This window comes from Dipodomys merriami, unplaced genomic scaffold, assembly GCF_024711535.1.
Source record: "Dipodomys merriami isolate MVZ:Mamm:240054 unplaced genomic scaffold, mDipMer1.0.p SCAF_2917, whole genome shotgun sequence".
Taxonomy (NCBI): domain Eukaryota; kingdom Metazoa; phylum Chordata; class Mammalia; order Rodentia; family Heteromyidae; genus Dipodomys; species Dipodomys merriami.
In genome coordinates this window covers 1-18,950 of record NW_027204401.1, presented here as the reverse complement: position 1 = coordinate 18,950, position 18,950 = coordinate 1, and the positions used below count along the sequence as shown (strand labels likewise).

At 46.8% G+C, this 18,950-nt stretch overlaps 1 pseudogene; it reads left to right on the top strand.

Annotated features, from left to right (window-relative positions):
• The first annotated feature begins 278 nt into the window (after positions 1-278).
• LOC138839085 (NADH dehydrogenase [ubiquinone] flavoprotein 2, mitochondrial-like) lies at positions 279-1,110 on the top strand (annotated as a pseudogene).
• Positions 1,111-18,950: the final 17,840 nt, after the last annotated feature.

Sequence of the window (18,950 nt, the reverse complement as noted above, 5' to 3'; positions counted from 1 at the left end):
CTTTGCAGTGAATAGTACCCATTTCCTGAAGAGCTTCTCATAATCAAGAGAGATTCAGATCCTACACAATGGGGTTTTCTTTCCTGACAACTAAAGAATGGAAAGCTGGGCTCCCCCTGTAATCTAAGCTACTCAGGACCCTGAGAGATCTGAGGATCCTGATTTGAAGCAAACCTGAGCAGGGAAGTTTGTGAGACTCTTATCTCTCCAATTAGCCACCAAAATGCCAGAAGTTGTAGCATGCCAACCTTGCGCAAAAAAGCTTAAGAGCAAGTGCAACCTTGACCACCGTACAGTTTGGCCCGCCATGTTCTTCTCCCTGGCGTTTCAGGCCAGAGCAGCCAGCCTCACTGCCCAGTGGGGAAGACAAATAAGGAATTTGCATAAGTCATCTGTGCAAAATGGTGCTGGAGGAACCTTATTTGTGCACAGAGATACACCTGAGAATAACCCAATATCCCATTTGATTTCACACCAGAAAACTATAAGAGAATAGAAGCAATTGTGAAAAACTATCCAGAAGGACACAAAGCAGCAGCTGTGCTTCCAGTCCTGGATTTAGCCCAAAGGCAGAATGGGTGGTTGCCCATCTCTGCTATGAACAAGGTTGCAGAAGTTTTACAAGTACCTCCAATGAGAGTATATGAAGTTGCAACTTTTTATACAATGTATAATCGAAAGCCAGTTGGAAAATACCACATTCAGATCTGCACTACCACACCTTGCATGCTTCGTAACTCTGACAGCATACTGGATGCCATTCAGAAAAAGCTTGAAATGAAGGTTGGGGAGACAACACCTGACAAACTTTTCACTCTTACAGAGGTGGAATGTTTAGGGACTTGTGTAAATGCACCAATGGTTCAAATAAATGACAACTATTATGAGGATCTGACACCTAAAGATATTGAAGACATTATAGATGACCTCAAAGCTGGCCAAGTTCCAAAACCTGGGCCAAGGAGTGGACGTTTCTGTTGTGAGCCAGCTGGAGGTCTTACCTCTTTGACTGAACCACCTAAAGGTCCTGGATTTGGTGTTCAAGCAGGCCTCTAATTTATGTTAAACTATAAATATGTCATTGGAGAAATAAAGCTCCTACTTTAAAAAAAAAAAGCTTAAGAGCAGCACACAGGCTTGTTCAAGTGCCAATACCAGAACAAAATAGAGAAGACAATGTAAACCAGATGCCAGTGGCGCATATCTATAATCCTAGCTATTCAGAGGCTGAGATCTAAAGGACAAGCATTCCAGGCTAGTTTAGGCAGCAAATCCGTCAGACTACATTCCCTAATAATCAGCAAAATGCTGAACTGGAAGTGTGGCTTAAGTGGTAGAGCACCAGCCAAGCAAGCACAAGACCCTGACTTCAAGTCCCAGCACTGAATAAAAGGACAAGTGAAAAACACCCCAACATGCAATAGATGAGAGGCTACTCCTTTTACATCATTTTCCCAAGACAGACTAAGTTACTTGGAACTTATCAGGGTCACCTTTTGTTTCTCTTCCTTTTTTTCCTGTAGTGAAGCATGCTCTTTTTGTTTTCACTAAAAGCACACAAGACTTTTGTTGGAAGTACAAATTATCTGAGAGATAAGAAAAATGATGCTGGTGATAGAAAGTAGAATTTCCAGGCAATTTTCGATATGCCTTGAAGTCAAATAAAACATTAATGACTTAGTGATGATGCTTATTTGATCTTTCTAAGTTTTTTGAACTTTGTTCAAGACACTGTGTTTAAGATGCTAAACTCAACACTCTGTATGGTAATGGCCACTTAAATGGTTATTAAGAACTTTCTTGTTCTTTCTACTTCAGCCAACTAAGCAGTCATTCAAAATCTCCCTGGAGCTGGGCGCCAGTGGCTCACAGCTACTTAGGAGGTTGAAATCTGAGGATCATGATTCAAAGCTAGCCCAGGCAGACAAATCCAAAAGATTACTTAGCTCCAATTAACCATCAAAAAGCTGGAAGTGCAACTGTGGCTAAGAGGTTGGATGCTATCCTTGAATCAGATGAAAAACAACTCTAGCAAGTACTTGTTTTTCAACTATTACAAGCTTGATTCTTTTGTTTCAAGGGATGACAGTAAGCCTGAGGTTGAAAATAGCCAAGGTGATTAATAAAAACAAAAATCTTTTGTCCTCAACAACAAAAATAACAACTGTAGTTAACACTTATGGAATTAGTTCTGGGTGTCAGCCCTGTGCTACTGAATGATCTCATGCAATGCTCAGGTAAGTTAGGCAGAGGTGAGCAAGGACTGGCCACTGGCGACGGGCAGAGTCCCCCCTCCCCCCCCTCCTCCCCCCCCCCCCCCGCAGCGCACAGCTGCCTACTTGTCACCTCTCCACCTGAGCATTCACACCTTCTTTTTGAAATGGGCACAGGAGCCAGGGGTAGGGGGTAAGCATTATGAAGGGCCATTCAAGCAGCCCTAAGTGACACTTCCATAAAGAACACATAACACATGTGATATGAACACAGCAGAAATGCCTCTTCCAACAGCACCTCTGTGACTCAACGCAATCTGACACTTTCTTAAAAGAACTACTAATCCTCTTCAAGTCTCTCATAACTTCACCTGCACAATAGAGATTTTTAGGGGATAGAGGAAGGGAAAAGAGTTGGCAATGCACAAGAGACACAGAAACCTGAGGTCACACAGGTCAGTGATGATCTGTGTCTATTCCCAGGCTTGACAGGTCCTTCCTGACCATCAGCTATGTAACTCTTTTTGCTGTTGTTATTGTTCTTGATACAGGGTCTCCATGAATGCATATATAAAATCTCCAGTCTTAGTCTCAGTGACGGGATTACAGGAGTGCACCACCACTCCTGTGGTGCACTTATAAACATGACTTCTTAATCTTACAGGAACATTCAGTGTCTACTGGACACACAAAAGCCCACCCCAGAGGATCTGACAAGCCTCTCCCTATTGTACTGATTCAATCCTATGCAATGATAAGAGGTATGATTTTATTTCATTACCCAAAATCTCTTTTCTGTATCACTGAAAAAAATGGATCACATCATTCTCTCTCTTTTCATTCTCCAGTCCTCAGTTCTCATACTGAGGCAAGTTCATTCAGGAGTCCCAAGAATCTGGCCAAAAGCTCAGTGTAGGTAAGTAGGTAGATGACAGAATGTATGTGCACAAACGTTCATGTGTGTGCATATATGTGATATTCATGTGTAGAGATGTGTGTTCATGTGTGCTCTGTGTATACATGTGTGAGTAAAAGTGTGTGCATGTGTGTGGTGTTTCCTTTCATTTTGACCTCACACACAATCCAAGCCTAAGACATTATTCCCACTGAGTAAAAGTCACATGATACTCTGACAAGTATTCATAGTAAATCCTGTCTGTGTGATTGATCCACAGGATTCACAGAGCTTAGAGGTCATCCTATTGAAAGTATGATCTATCTGAGTGCAGTGACTCCTGGCTTGTTTGGGGCAATCTCTGAGGCCTCACCCCAGGGCCTTTTTGTGTGCGCAAGATCACTGCACAGGGCCAGCATTCAGGAGGGCCTGGCAGTTGGCTTAAAGCTCCACTCCCGTTATCTAGAAATTCTCAGTATTTTTTAATCAAGAGACCTTATGCTTTCATTTTGCACTGGGTGCCATAAACTGTGTCGACACTCTGGCCCATCACAAACTTATTTGTCCAAGATGCAGATGAATCAATTAGTAAAAGCCACCTTCAAATATGGGTCAAGGAACTACAACATGAAGATCAAATCTGGCCCTCCAACCTGTTGTTGGTACAAGAAGTACCTGCAATAGAAGGTTGAGAAACAGAGAACGAGAGTGATAAAGGGGAATATTCTGATTAAAATATAATATATGCACATATCAGTTACTATAGTACAGTATTACAATTAATATATAGAAAAGCATGAATGGCAGGAGAGTAAGACAGTCACTTCTGGGTAGTGGGGAGAGTGAATGGAAAGGGTGAATGAGGGTGAATAGGAACAAAACACTTTAGATAAACTTATGAAAATACAACAATGGCATCTGCTGACATTGTTTTAAGAAGTGAAGATGGCGGACAGACGAGGTTGATGGGATGCGTTGTATGTATGTATGGTAATGTTGCGATGAAAACCTGCTAATTTAAAAAATCATTTAAAGGGCTGGGAAGTTGGCTCAGTGGTAGAGCGCTTGCCTTGCATGCCTGAGGCCCTGGGTTCGATTCCTCAGCACCACATAAGCAAAAAGAAAAAAGCCGGAAGTGGCGCTGTGGCTCAAGTGGTAGGGCACTAGCCTTGAGCTAAAGAGCTGAGGTACAGTGCTCACGCCCAGAGTTCAGGCCTCACAACCGGACCAAAAAAAAAAAATCATTTAAAAAGGATAATAAAAGAAAAAAAATATGCTAGGTGAGATGGTTCCCATCTGCAGTGCTAGCTATCTGGAAGGCAAAAGCTGGAGGATAATAGTCCAAGACTGGCCCCAGGCAAAAATTCAAGTCCCTCCCACAAAAATAATAAATAGGGATGTGGTTCAAGGAACAAGGAGCTTGTCTAACAAGCATAAGGCCCTGCATCCAAAGCATAGTACCACATACATACTCACACACATACACACACACATACACACACATACACACACACACACATACATACATACATACATACATACATACATACATACATACAAACCAAAGTGATCGTGCAAAAACAGAAAGTAAAACCAGAAGTGCAGCCCTATCCATCCACTTTATTCCGTAAGAGTGAAGTCAGTGACAGAACACCATAGGGACTGCTGGAAAGCCTAAAATTATTCCCAACTGGCCTTTTCCAGAGAAAACTGACCATCCTGTGTGATAGAGTTCTGTCTCTCACATTTTTCTGTCCAGATGCTCCAGGGCAGGTAACCTCGTGAAATCTGGAGTGCTAGCTGTAAGCAGCCAGTGAAAAACAAGCTGTCTAAGGGCATTGTCTTTAAAATATGCATCCAGGGCTGGGATGTAGCTCAGTGGCAAAGCGCTTGCCTAGCAAGTGCAACGTCCTGGGTTCGATCCCCAGTACCAAAAAAGAAAAGACAAAAAAAAAAAAAATACAGTTAAAATATGCATCCATTTTGCACTGTGGACCCAAGCTAACTTGCATTTTAATACCCAAAAAAAAAAATGTGTATTTTCTTGCAGATCTAAAGCAAGCTGTGAGCTGACCCTGTGTGTTCCTGTTGACTTCTCTCCTCTAAAACAGTGAGCACACAAAGAATTCAGGCACCCTAGTTTGCAGCTCCTGCTCTTGGGGTCCTACCCTTTGAAGAGTCTGTTGAACTTCCAGGTGACAGTGTAGTAATCTGGGTAGAGGTCATCTGCAAGGTCATTATCTTGGAATCCCTGATGCCTTAATTCTTGACTGGATGTACTTTCTTAGGTTCATGCCTTGTGGCACTGAGAGACTAAAGTGTGATCATCATATTTCCAGCCCCCAAGCCCCACCCCCAGGCCATCTTAGAAAGTCACTCTCACTTTGAGAGGAGAGTGACCTACCTGTCAGAAGCTTACAGATCTGAGACTGGCAGTATTTTTCCAAGGCCAGCTTCCTCCTAGAGGTCAAGGGCATCCCATTTCAAACTGTGCACTACTCAAGCTCTTACTTTACCCTGATACTAGCAGATTTCTCCAGGCAGTGTGGTACTGGAGAACTGTGTAATTAATGTGCATTTATTTCAGGCACAGGATCTGGGAGCATCTCAGTGTTCAAAGGCCATCTTTTGAGTAAGGGGCTCCAAGGCTTCAGGGAAAATGGACAGTCCTACAGGAAGAGTATCATGAGAATTAGAGGTGCCAGATGGGAGAGCAAGGAGAGGCAACAAGTCCCAGGGGAGAAAGAAATCACAGTGAGGGTCTCAAGTCTCCTGAGGGAGGGTCTGGACGTAGCAACAAAAAAGACAAAATTGAACAAATGATTAACCAACACATAAAAAAGGAATGTTCATTCCCACAGGCTCTTACATGAATGTTCTGTATTTGTATGTATACGAGAGAGAGAGAGAGAGAGAGAGAGAGAGAGAGAGAGAGAGAGAGAGAGAGAGAGAGAGTAGGAGAAAGAGAGTGCATATGTGTAAGTAAAAGGGAGAGGAAGAGGGAGTAAAGGAAGGAGAAAAAGAGAATGAGAGATTACTTTTACTTATTACATCTTAAGGCATAGTGAAATAATTAATGGAATCTCAAAGGACACTGACAACACAGTACAATACCACACCAACTGCTTCCATCCCAATGCATATTAATATAACACCATAGGAAAATTGTGAGCCTTTCACAGTATGGGGAAAGAAGCAGTAGAGAAGCAGCGTGGCTCAGAAGTACCAATCCTCTGTGGTGGTGGGGAGGGCTTGGCAGAAGTGAGCTCTTGGCACACCTGACCTCCACTACTACCGCTGCCCAGGCCAAGTTCCAGACAAAGAACACACTCATTGCCTAACAGATTCTTCACCCTCACACTGGAATTTAAACTGTCAAAAATAACTACAGTCTTATTTATCCTCTAATAATAAGGCTGCTATAGTGGAGGATGGAGCATGGTGGGATCTACAAGTTTATGGTTTCCATTCTTTGCCTTGGCTCTTCTGCAGCTCCCTTGTATCAACAGGGGAAATTCCTTATTAGAGTTGGCTTTGGGGAGGGGGAGGGAAAGGGGAGTTCAATTTGTTTTGGGGTTTTTGGGGGGAGGGGCAGTACTGAGTTCTGAACTCAGGGGTTTGCATTTGTTAGGCAGGCTCTCTACCACCTGAATCATACCTTTCGCCTTTTTTGTGCTGGTGATTTTTGAGATAAGGTCTTGCTTGCTCTATGCTAGGGCTAGCCTGGAACTATACACATCTTCTCAATCTCTGCCTTCCATATAGCTAAGATTAGAGGCCTGAGCCACTAGGCTGGGCTGCAAAACTGCTTTTTAAATCTGATCTAAGAAAAAGGTGCACTCATTTTTTTTTCCAAGCGAATATAAATCTGGAAATGGCTTCACAATTCAGTTGACAAATTCCTCCCCCACTCCACTCCCATCCTCCCATCTCCCCTCTTCAGATTTACAAATCATAGACATACAACTTTACCATAATTCCATACTGATTTATAATAATGACAAAGATTATGAGAACTGGATTTACAACACAAAGAATGCTTATTTGGCTTTGCCAAGGGGTCATGTTTGAGTTTCTCTCAATGGGAGATTCCTGTTTTGTTCACAATGAGGAAAAGCCACATTAGCTTTTCAGAAACAGAAGGAGCATCATAAATCAAAAGTCCACTTACACTGTTATTAAAGGTAGCACCAGAGCCTCTCTGTTACCACCCTATCGGTCTTCACAAATGTTACAACCCTATCAGTCTTCTTCTTAAAGGAAAAATAAATAAAGGAGTCCTTCATCCATTGGCACTGTCAATCATTCAACAGTAAGTCCTTACAGATCAGAGTAAAAACCTGTGGGATTCCTCCAGAACAATAGGCCTAGCATTGTTTCAAAGGCAGAGATTTCTAAACAAAAAGGCAAGATAAAACATATACATAGTTAACTCAAACAGAACAATCCAGTTAACAAACAGGACACTGGGCCCAACATGCAGGAGGACACCAGGGCACCAAGGAAGCGAAAGTCCCTTTCTGGGTAGAGTACCAGGTGACATGAGATAAGCATTTTCTAGTTCCCTAGCAAGTGAGTCAGCAAGAGACAAGAACCAGGAAGGAAGGAAAAAACTCATAAACTGGCTGTCCAACCAAGAGGGCTGAGTGCTAGAGCTACTAAGGCTGCAAAGGCTTTCCTGCTTGGGACTACACGTCAGAGGTAATGCTACAATGCTACACCTACAAGGGGCAGGGCTCCACCAAAGCACTTTTAGGTACACTCAACCCGAGTCTGTGGCATATCCCCATGACCATGAGTTTGAAATAGTTTGACCCTCCTACATACTAAGAATGCCAAAGTTCTTTTTGCTTACATGGGTTATATCCATTAATACCATTGACAGCAGCATTACTAATTCATTTAAAAATACAGTACCTGGGCCATATGCATCTGTACACAGACCAACTGACTATAAAGTATGGCATACACAGGGGAGGATTCCACTGGACCCAGGTAACTTGTCTTCAAGTTATCTTGGGTGTGGTTGGGATACATGGGTGAGATGCATGGAGAGGGTGTCACTGATCAATATACATTGTATTCATACACTTACTTGTTGAATTGAAGCCCCTTTGTGCCAATTAAAGACAGCTTTAAAAAAATGAAATAAAAAATAAGTGATATTATACCTATTCCATCTATGCATCAGCATTTTCACTATTAACAGTTTCCCAAAGGCAAAGAAGTCAGTTAAAAATGGCCTTGTGTTGATTTTGCAATTCTCCTTAACGTTTGGCCTGACAGAAGGCAGAACTGGACTCCCCTTTGCTCTGCCTTTGGTCTGCTGTTCAGTTTCCCATCACAGGGACTCAGGAAAACTTCACTGTAGTCTTAGGAGAATGAGAATTACAAGGGCAAGTTCCATCTTAGTGCTGTTTTGACCTTCCAAATCTCCCCAAAGAGATCCTGGAGGACCCCTAGGGGTACCAGGGCTGCGCTTTAAGAACACTTGTCTTACATGTTAGGAGCAAGTGCAGAGAAAGGGGGCCAAGGAGTCATCTCAGCAGGAGGGGCTGCTGGAGCGGCTCTGGGCTGGGGAAGTGCAGGCCGTGACCGCCGTGTCTGGCTGGAGGGGATGAGAAGCCTAGGGTACGGGGCTGGCCCGCTGGTCGGCCGGCCTTAAAAATGGGCTACAACTTATCCTTGAGGAGCAGCCTGGTGGAAACAGCGGGAACAGCAGCGAAGACTCTCCCCAGGTGGCTGGGGTCAGACGACAGGGCGTCCCTTCCTCCCGGAGGCTCCGGGAGCGGGCAGAGCCGCACCGCCAACGAACGCGGGCCGCTACTCCACCCTCCATTAGGCAAATGAGCTGGCGGCCTGGGAATCGCATCACCTGCGCGCGGCGTCGGCGCGCTCCTTCCTTGGAAACTTGAGCAGGCCAACCGAGCTGCTCCATTATTTACCGCGTCCCTGGTGCACGGGGATGCATGGACAGGGGACCCTCCGCGCACAAGCAAAGTGGGCCTCCCGTGGGCCGTGGGGCCTCGCCTAGGAGCTCCACCGTGGACCGTCCCGGGCAGCGGCCGCGTCCATCCGTTTTCTTCGCCCACCGAGCGCCCGCCCACCGCTTTCCCCCACGGATTTGCGAAGTGAGCGCACGTGGGGCGGCGGGGACGGGCGCGGCTCCGGGCGCCTCCCACCTCCCGCACCAAGCCGGCACAGTCGCTCAGACACCCCCTCACCCCCCCCCACCTCCAAGTTTGTTCGGCTGGAACCAAAACCAAAACTCCTCACTTGGGTTCAGAAAAACTTGCCTCCTCCGGCCCCGCCGCCTCCCCGCTCTTCCCGCCCGCAGAGTGCCCCCCGGGACCCGCCGCCTCCCCGCTCTTCCCGCCCGCAGAGTGCCCCCCGGGACCCGCCGCCTCCCAGCGATCGCCACGGGGGGGGAGTCCCCTATCCTTCTTGTCAACCGCGTCTCCTTCCCGCCCGAGCCGGGAAGCTCCGTGGGCGCAGGGCTCCACGGGTCTCCCGCGCCGTGCCCGGCGCTTGGCGCCGTGCCTGGCACCGACGGGGCGCCCGGCAAGCCGAACAGGACGAACGCGGCTGCCGCGCTGGTGTGTGTATGGTGGGGGCGGGGGGCGGCCACCCCTGGAGCCTGCGGGGTCGCGAGCTGCAGGGCCCCGGGGCGCCACCCCCACCCCGCACCCCTCCCGGCCGCGCGCCAGGCCCCCGGCGCCGCAGGCGTCCCTGGGTCGCCGCCGCCGCCGCGCCGCCCGCCGGCACTCACCATGGTGACCCGGACCCCGCCGCCACCTGCGCCCGGAGATCCGCCAGCGCCCCGGCCCGCGCGGCTGACAGGTGAGGCGGGCGCCTCAGACCATGGCTGCTTCCCACAATGCCCTTGAACTGAAAGTTACAGACTCCTCCCCCTCCCGCCTCCCCCCCCCATCCTTCTCTTCCTCTCCTCCCTCCCCTGATCCCTCATCTTCCTCCCCCCCCCCCCCGGTCCCCGGACCCCTGCCCCTCCCGGTGCGGGTGGCACAGGTGTGACTGACCTGCCCCTCCCGGGCCCGGAACTCCGGGCGGACGGGCGCGGGTTCCGCAGCCTGCACGTGGCAGCCCGGCCAAGGTCCCGCTGAGCCTGGCGCCACTGTCTGGTCCTGAACCTGGTCTGGAGGCGGCGGCCGGTCCGCAGCGCTGAGGTCGGAAGCTGGGCCTCCCCTTCCCGGCTCCACGTCTGTCCAGGATCGCAGATCCTTCTCCTCGTCCCTTCTTTCTAAAGGTCGCCGTACATACAGGGTGCGCTGGTTCCTTGGCGATGGGGTCTCGCTGACTGCTTCCTCCTCGGGCTGGCTTCTAACGGGATCCTCCGGATCTCAGCCTCCTGAGTAGCTGGGATTACAGGAAGGAGCCGCAGGTGCCTGGCTCTTCCAGAGTTTTAAGGCTAGGTTTTTATCTGGGGCGTATTAGGACTCTCCACCCCCTTGAGTTGTAAGCAGGGTGCTGATTTGTGTTCTTTCGTAGAAAAGGAATGAATAGGTTTTATCAAATACCCCCAAAAGGTCATATGACCCTTTTGGCCTTTGACTCAACCCCCCCCCCCCCCCCCGCCACTTCCCCCATCTCCAGAAAGGAGAACATCCTGGCCAGGATTTATTGTGAACTTTATTCTGTCCTGCGAGCCACCTCAGGGTGCAGCAAAGTAAACGGAGGCCACAGAGAGCAGGCCAGATTAGGGCCACAAGTATTTACTACTATATGCCCCCCAGGGATCCCACCGTGGGGGGGGCACAAAATTTTAATACTAAGCTGGTGGAGGGGGCTAACAAAGATTTGATAATGGGAGGCCAGGGAAGGCTGCACCTCTGGGCAGAGTTGTAATGGACAGACACCAAAAGCCTGCTACAACCCACCCCCAAAGCCCTGGGGTCCCACAGCCTCACTTTCCCCAGAACCCGAGGCTTCCAGGTCCCCTATAGCCAGGTGATCCTTTTCAGCATGGTGGTGTAGCCTCTTCCTGGACAGGGGAGGAAGATGACTTGATGCTGGGAAACCTCAAGAGGTGTGGATTGGTTTTGTCTGGAAGAAAAGGGACCCTCCCTGGGAAAGCTGCTTTCTAAATCCTGGCATTCCCCACCCTGGCCCAGGCTCCCCAGCGTTGGGCCTTTGGGGGACACACACACAAACACACACACACACACACACACACACACACACACACACACACACACACACACACACACACACACACACACACACACACACACACACACACACACACACACACACACACACACACACACACACACACCCTTACCCTTCTTTTTCTTCTATAGCTAACTTAATGTCAGCACACACAAACATTCTTTTTCTTCTATAGCTAACTTAATGTCAGGACCCAGTTCTGTGCATTCACTTTGCTTTGAGAGAGAGAGAGAGAGAGAGAGAGAGAGAGAGAGTGTGTGTGTGTGTGTGTGTGTGTGTGTGTGTGTGTGTGTACTTGAACTCAGGGCCTCCTATTCTCCCTTGGCGTTTCCCTCTGAGTGGTGTTACATCCTATACGTTTTGCTGGCTAACTGGAGACTTCAGACTTTTCTGCCCAGGCTGACTTCAAACCTCAATCCTCAGGTCTAGCCTGGGTAGCTAGGATTATGGGGAGTTTTAAAGCTAAAGAAATCCCGATGCTCTTGACATGCCTGTTAAGTCACACATTAAAACAGGAGAAAGTTCCCTTACTGTGCTGTGTTGGAACTTCATTCTTAAAGGGGTGATATTGATCCAGATGCATTGTACTCATAAAGTGGTGGCTCAGACCTCTAATCCTAGCTACTGAGATCTGAGGATACCAGTTTGAAGTCAGCTTGGGCAAGAAAGTCCATGAGACTCTTATCTACAATAAACTAGCAAAAACAAGCCAGAAGTGGAGCTGTGGATCAACTTCCAGCCTTGGGACAGCACTTAGGCCCTGAGGTCAAGAGGGAAGAAGGGAGAGAGGGAGGGAGGAACGAACAAACCACTGGAGCTGGGTAAGGTAACTCACTCCTGTAATCCTAGCTACTTGGGAGGTGGAGATCAGAGAGAGGGATCACTGTTGAAGGCCAGCCTAGACAAAAAGTTTGTAAGATTCCTTGTCAACTATTAGCCAGACACAGTGGCACACACCTGTTATTCCAGCTGCACTGAAGCACAACAAGAGAACTGAGGGTCAGGGCAGCCAGTACATACATAGAGACCTTTTCTCAAAAAAAAAAAAAAAATGGACCTGGTGCTAAGCAAGCAAGCCACCAGGCTCTCAGTTCAAACCCCAACACCACCACCACCACAAAAAATAAATAATATGTAAAGATAAAGAGAAAAGGACAGGGAAGTGGCGCTGTAGCTCAAGTGGTAGAGTGCTAGCCTTGAGCTGAAGAGCTGAGGGACAGCGCTCAGGCCCAGAGTTCAAGCCCCACAAGCGACAAAAAAAAAAAAGAAATAGCCAATGCTGTGTTTGCTATATTTTCTTTCAGATGTGCATTCTTTATGAGGAGGGGATTTCATTTTTTAAATAAAAATGTAATCCTGTTTATGATCTGAATGTGCCTTCCTAGAATCACAAGCAAGCAAGTCCCCTTGCAAGAATTCTAAGATGTGGAGGGTCTTCATGCTTAGTACCTTATAAAGGGGCTGGCGAAGATGCATTTAGCCCACATAAGGAATTATAAAATTACATTATAATGTATTCAGGCCTAAATATCAAATATATTTCAGGCCTTTATCCTGCATAACACATGAAGAAAATATTGGCCCCTTGGGAGAATTCATTATTCAAAGCTTCACCTTGGCCGGGTACAGGGGTCTCACACTTGTTACTCCTGAAACTGAGGTCAGGAAGATCACAGTTCAAAGCCAGCGTGGCTGAAAAGTCACCTGGACTACACCTGCAGAATAGTCAGCAAAATGCAGAGCTGGACACATTGTTCCAGTGACAGACTCCCATCTGAGCAAGTGTGAAGCCCTGAATTCACACCCCAGAACAAGCAATTACCACTTGATTTTAACTGAGCAAAATTGACAAGACGGATGTCTGAACGAATTCTCACATACTAATCTAAATGGTCTGTGGCTCCCTAGAAGCCTCACGGCAGTACTCTCCTCAAAGGTGCCCCCCTTTTAATGGGCTGGTTCTGTACCTTCCCTTCTGTCTTCCCTGAGAAAACACAAACAGTCAAAAGAGGGCTTTCTTCCACGAGGGGCTTGGTTCCAGTGGTATAGCACCTGCCTAGCAGGTGCACGGCCCTGAGTTCAAACCCTAATGCCACCAAAAGGAAAGAGAACAAAGAGGAGGGGGAGAGAGACAGAGACAAAGACAGAGAGACAGAGATGGAGAAACAGAGAGAGAGGGAGAGAGAGAGAGGGAGAGAGGATTTTCCCACTGCTATACTACCTATGGTCCCAGGCTCTCCACTTTCCCCTACCTCGTGAAGATGATGTAGGGTCATCTGGGCGGGTCCCTTGCTGGTCACAGGCCACACCCTCTCACACAAACGTCATGTTTGGCAATGGCTGCTCTCACTCAGCCATTTTATCCTTGCCTAGACAGTCAGTACCATCCCCAGTGCTTGAAACCAAACACAAACTCGCTTGGCCTCATCTTTCCTCTCTCTTTGCTCTCCTCAGTCACCTGACTCATCTGTATCCTCCCTCGTCTGCAATCCTTAAACCCACTCCAGGAAACTTCTGCCACTACCACTTCACCAAACTGCCCTTCCAAGATCAGCACTAAGCCTTTACTGCCCCATGCAGCGGGCCTGCCCTGAGTCTTCACTGCACTACAGCCCTCACTTAACAGAACTTCTCTTCCGTGCGTCACCCCCAACCCCAGGAAACACCATTCTCTGGCACTTCCTCTCTTTCCTGTTCCTATCCTCTTACCTTTGCTCAGTCCCATGTGAGCCAAGCTTCTATCCATTGTCATATTTGGCTTGGTTTTAGGATTTCTGTCTATCCTACTCTTAGAACAGTGGGAATAGGGGTTGAAGGCATGGCTCAGTTGGTAGAGCACTAACCAAGGAGCCAAAGTGTTAGGTACTAAATTTGAGTTCCAGTCTTGGACCTAAACAAACAATGAGTTTTTCAAAGCACTGGTTTGGTATAAACCAATCTTTAAAGGAGCTTTTTGCCAGTCAGTAGAGAGGAGGAGAAGCCACTGAAGAGTTTCAAGATTGGAGGATGGGCAAGGGGCCAGTGCACAGCTGGATTAAAGGAGATTAACTGGAGAAGGTATTTGGCTGTCTGCCCTATATCAAGACATCTAGACTAGAAGTAATTGTTCAAACAATAAAGTGCCCAACTGTGTGGTGCTTTGAGCTTACAGAAGTAATGGGCAATCTGTCCCAGAGATTCAGTGTGTATGTGTGTATGTGTGTGACTTTTCACCTGTGTGTAGAAGTGCACATGCACACGTATGCACACACAGGTTCGTTTCAGTCACCAGTCGCTGCAAACCAGCCAGGATTTAGAGGAAGAGGTGGCTCTTTTGCTGGTGGCTCAAGTCTGTCATCGTAGGTAATCAAGAGGCAGATATCTAAGGATTGTGGTTCAAAGCTAGGCCAGGGACAAGAGCCTGAGAGGTTCATCTCTGATTAACCAGCAAAAAGTTGGAACTGGAGGTGTGGCTCAATTGGTAGAGCTCCAACCTAGAGCAGAAAAGAGAAAAGAGCTCAAGGCACTGAGTTCAAACTCCATTACCAGCACAAAAATGGAGGAATGCAAAGCTCCCGACTCAAGAGCCATGGTGAGAGCAAGATAGACCCTTGAGGGTGAGGAGAAGCCAGCCAGTCAAATGCTACACGCTGCATCACCTAGCATGTTCTCTGCAGTAGGCCCACTGGATGGATCTCTTTTTTAGGAAAAGGCCTGGAATGCTAAACTTGTTGGTTCATACATAATTTAATTCTGTCCATTATCTCTAGAGACCAAATGTTTGCTAAAAAAAAAAAAAAGCAAATAAACAACAACAAACCCACAGGTCTATATGCTCCATACACATACCATGGAGAATTCTTTGGTCTACCATCTCTTCCTGGCTCCTGAGGAATTTGTAAGACAGTGAGCATGTGCTATGACTACAGGGTAAGACAAATACCCTCCCCCAATCCCTTCCCCTCCCAATCAGAGTCTTAATGTTAGCTTAATCCAGTTGACCTCTCTCAATACTGATTAAGACCACACAGATGTTACTTTAGCACACTTCAAAACCCCCCATTGTCTCTGGAAAGTAAACAGGGTGTGTGGCCAAAGGCCAGGGGGGATCTTTCATCTGTGTGCTCATTCAAAGCTCTTCAGATGCCTATTGAATTCTTACCAGGCATCTCTGGAATCTGAAAATAGACAGGACTTACTTGGCTTCATCACACAAGACCCATCAGGAAGCAAACAGGTCTCCTTTTTCCTTTAGAATAGGGCTCCATCCTCAGGGGACCCAGAATCAGATTAAAGACTAATAAATCAAAGAGAAGCAAGTCTGGGACTACAGCTTCTCGGCTTCTCTTCTCTTAGTCTGGAGGAGTATGTGCTACTTCAACAATGCATTCCCAAGCTTCTCACAGCCACATCTGAAAGAGAAAAGAAATAGTATGCAGGTGCACGTTAGAGGTGGGTGGGCTGGCAACCTCAGCCCAGTTGAAAAGCACACAGGTGGGTGTTCAGATGTTGGTCCTTGATGTGGTTCTACAGGGGGCAGTGGTGATCTGGCCTCCCCACTCCGGGTCTCAGGTTTAAAGAGTTGGAATCCTTACCTGCTGCAGGCAGCCCTGGTCTGACTTTTGGTACCATTTGCTCCCTCCCCATAGCCATCCAACTTCCGGATTCAGAATGCCTAAACTCTTGTCCCTCTCAGGAAAGTTCTTGTGGCTGTGGAGCTGGTGCAGTGATACACACCTGTGAGCTGTGGATGACTTTGACAAGTCTCCCAAGACACAAGACAGACAGACAGTGTGGGTGAACACAATCATAATATTCAATGTACACATGCAAAAATGGAACCAGGCAACTTGAGAGGATGTGTGGGGTTAGGAGAGATGGGAGTTCTCAGAAATCGATACATTGAATTGAAGCTCCTTTGTACAACTACTTAAAGATAGCATAGCATGTGAAGACAATATTAAGATAGGAGTATATGTGAGATGGCATACACCTATAATCCCACCAAGCAAGGAAATGGAGTCAAGTTCTGCTTAGGCAAAGTTTACAAACCTTCTACTCTTTTGACGCCATGTTTTAATCACTGGATGAATTGAATAGCTGCCAGGAACTCACTTAGCAATGTAGGTTTTTCTCTGTAGATCCTTCCTTATCTGTGTCCATAAACCATAAACTCTCCTGCATTTTGGAAGACATTGAGATTTTTCCACAAGTTCTGTGTACATGATTATTCCATTCCTATAGTTGATAAAATTGAGACTCAGAATGGTTAAACAACATGTAAAGGTTATGTAAAGCCTAGCATGGTTGTTCCTGCCTGTAATCCCAGTACTTAGGAGGTAGAAGCAGGAGGATGGTGAGTTCAGAACCAGCCCGGTCTGCATGGTGATGTGTTTCCTCAAAAACTAAACTTAAAAAATTATCTGGTAAGTGGATATAGTCATAATGCTCAATGTGCCTTTGCCAAAATGGAAGCAGGTAACTAAAAGGGATGGAGTGTGGGAAAGGGATGATGGAAGAGGCAGTGTTGATCAAGATGCGTTGTACTTGTAAAATGACATGTTGAATTAAAGCCCCTTTGTACAACTATTTAGAAAAATAAAAGTTTCAAAATCCTCTCACTAGGAAGATGGAGACAGTGCTGAGTGAGATTCGGATTCTGCTTCTCCTGGTGCCAGAGCCAGTCATCTTTCCGGTTGTAATTCTGCAGCTTCCACCATGTGCACATCCAGACTTTGAGCTTTCCTTCCTTCTTGTGCTTTTCATTCCCAGTTCACTTGGCTGTACTTTTTCTAGCCAAACTGTATTAGTCACACTCCTGTCACTCTAACAAAATACCAGAGGCAATTAACTTCTAAAGAGAAAAGGTTGCTTGTGGCTCACTGTCCGTAGTCATGGGCCTCATTGTTCTGCACCTCTACTGAGGTAGCAGTGTACCCCAGAGCAAACTGCTCACCTCTTGATCAGGAAGACAAAGGAGAGGGGGGGAGGGGGGCTGCCCAATGACATAAGGAGCTTACACTAGGTCCTGCCTCCTAAAGGTTTCACCATCTCCCAATAACACCAACTTGGAGATGGAACATTTAACACATGGATTTCAAGGGGACATTTAACCCTGAAATACAGCACATCTTTCACATCTGTGGGCAAAATTTTGAACCTAACACATGCTTTTCCACCTTGAGGTATGGACACAGGCCAGAGGACCACTCAAACTTCCTGGGGGGAAAGTTCCCCTGAGAGCCAGCGTGCTTGGGCTTGGCATCACACATCATCCTAGAGGGAACCTGCTCCAGCACAGTCTAGTTCACATGTGCCCCAAGGCCTTGGTGGAGAGCTCAGATTCGCCTACAACCTAACCTCTGAGTGCCTGGGTTTCCCTGTCTGTAAATGACATGGTGGTAGTACCTGATTTGCAGTTTCATTGTAAGAATTAATGACACTCATACCTGAAATTATTTAGCATGCTCCCTGTAATTTTAAAAAATGAATGAGCAGGTCTGACCAATTGGAAAGTGTGTGCACCACTGTCTCAGGCAGACAGGAAGATCTCACTAGGGCAGCGTCCATCCTGGGGATAGGGGAGGAGCTATAACTCCCACTCTCTTCTCTGCCAGCGACAACCACTCTCAGCAGGCTCCAAAAATGAGTTCTTTTCCAGTTCAGTTTGTCCCAACTCCTCAGAGATCTGCTTCACGGTCAGTTTCCTGAAGCCCTACTGGCTGCAGGGAACAGAATGTCTTATTCGTGGCAAAGGGCATGCATTATTTTTTTCATACCAATAATTATATTGAATTTGTGTTAATATACCACACTTTTAAACATAAATAAGAAGAGAACTAGCATTATTAATAATCATTATGATTTGTGATTCCTAGAACTGCTTCTTCTATTCACAAGTACCATGTCTGTCAAGTATTAGTTATTTCCTTGGCATGCCCAACTCAGCAAGCCTAAATGAAATCTCCCTACTTGGCCAGGACTGTTTCCATGCATGGGGCCACGAAGTGTTCAGAACTAACTGGAGAGCAACACGCAGTTGGAAATTGTGATAGCGTATGTGGAGGATAAAACCTGGGTACAGTGACAGGGGATAGTGGGTGGTGTGTGCTTGGCTAGGGAATTCAGAAAGGGACTCTTTGAGAAAGGACCTGAAGCCTGAAGAAAATCAGCTACATGAAGGGTGTGGGGGGGAAAGCCAGGGGACTATGCTAAAATAAGCAGGGAGTAGGTGATAGAAGATCTAGCCCAAAGTAGGACAGGCCTATAGCCACTGAGCTAGGATTTTATTAGCAAAAGATTCTTTTTCTTTAGCTCTCTGTGCTAATGGCAAATGGCAACTAATAGTCATTAGTCCTCACAAGGGAAAAAAAATAATAAACAGTGCAGGGATGTAGCTCAGAGGGAGAGCACTTATCTAGCATATGCATAAGCACTGCAAAAACAATCCATGGACAAAATCCTGGTTCCACACTCACCTACCTTGGCTTCTTTTGTGGCACTGGGGCTTTGAACTCACAGTATTGGTATTATATTTGCTAAGTTTGTGCTTTACCACTGAGCCAACTTCCAGATGTGTGTTTTTTCTATTTATTTATTTTTATTGTGAAAATACTGTACAGAGGGGTTACTATTACATGGGCAAGATAATGAGTACATTTCTTATCAAGCATTGT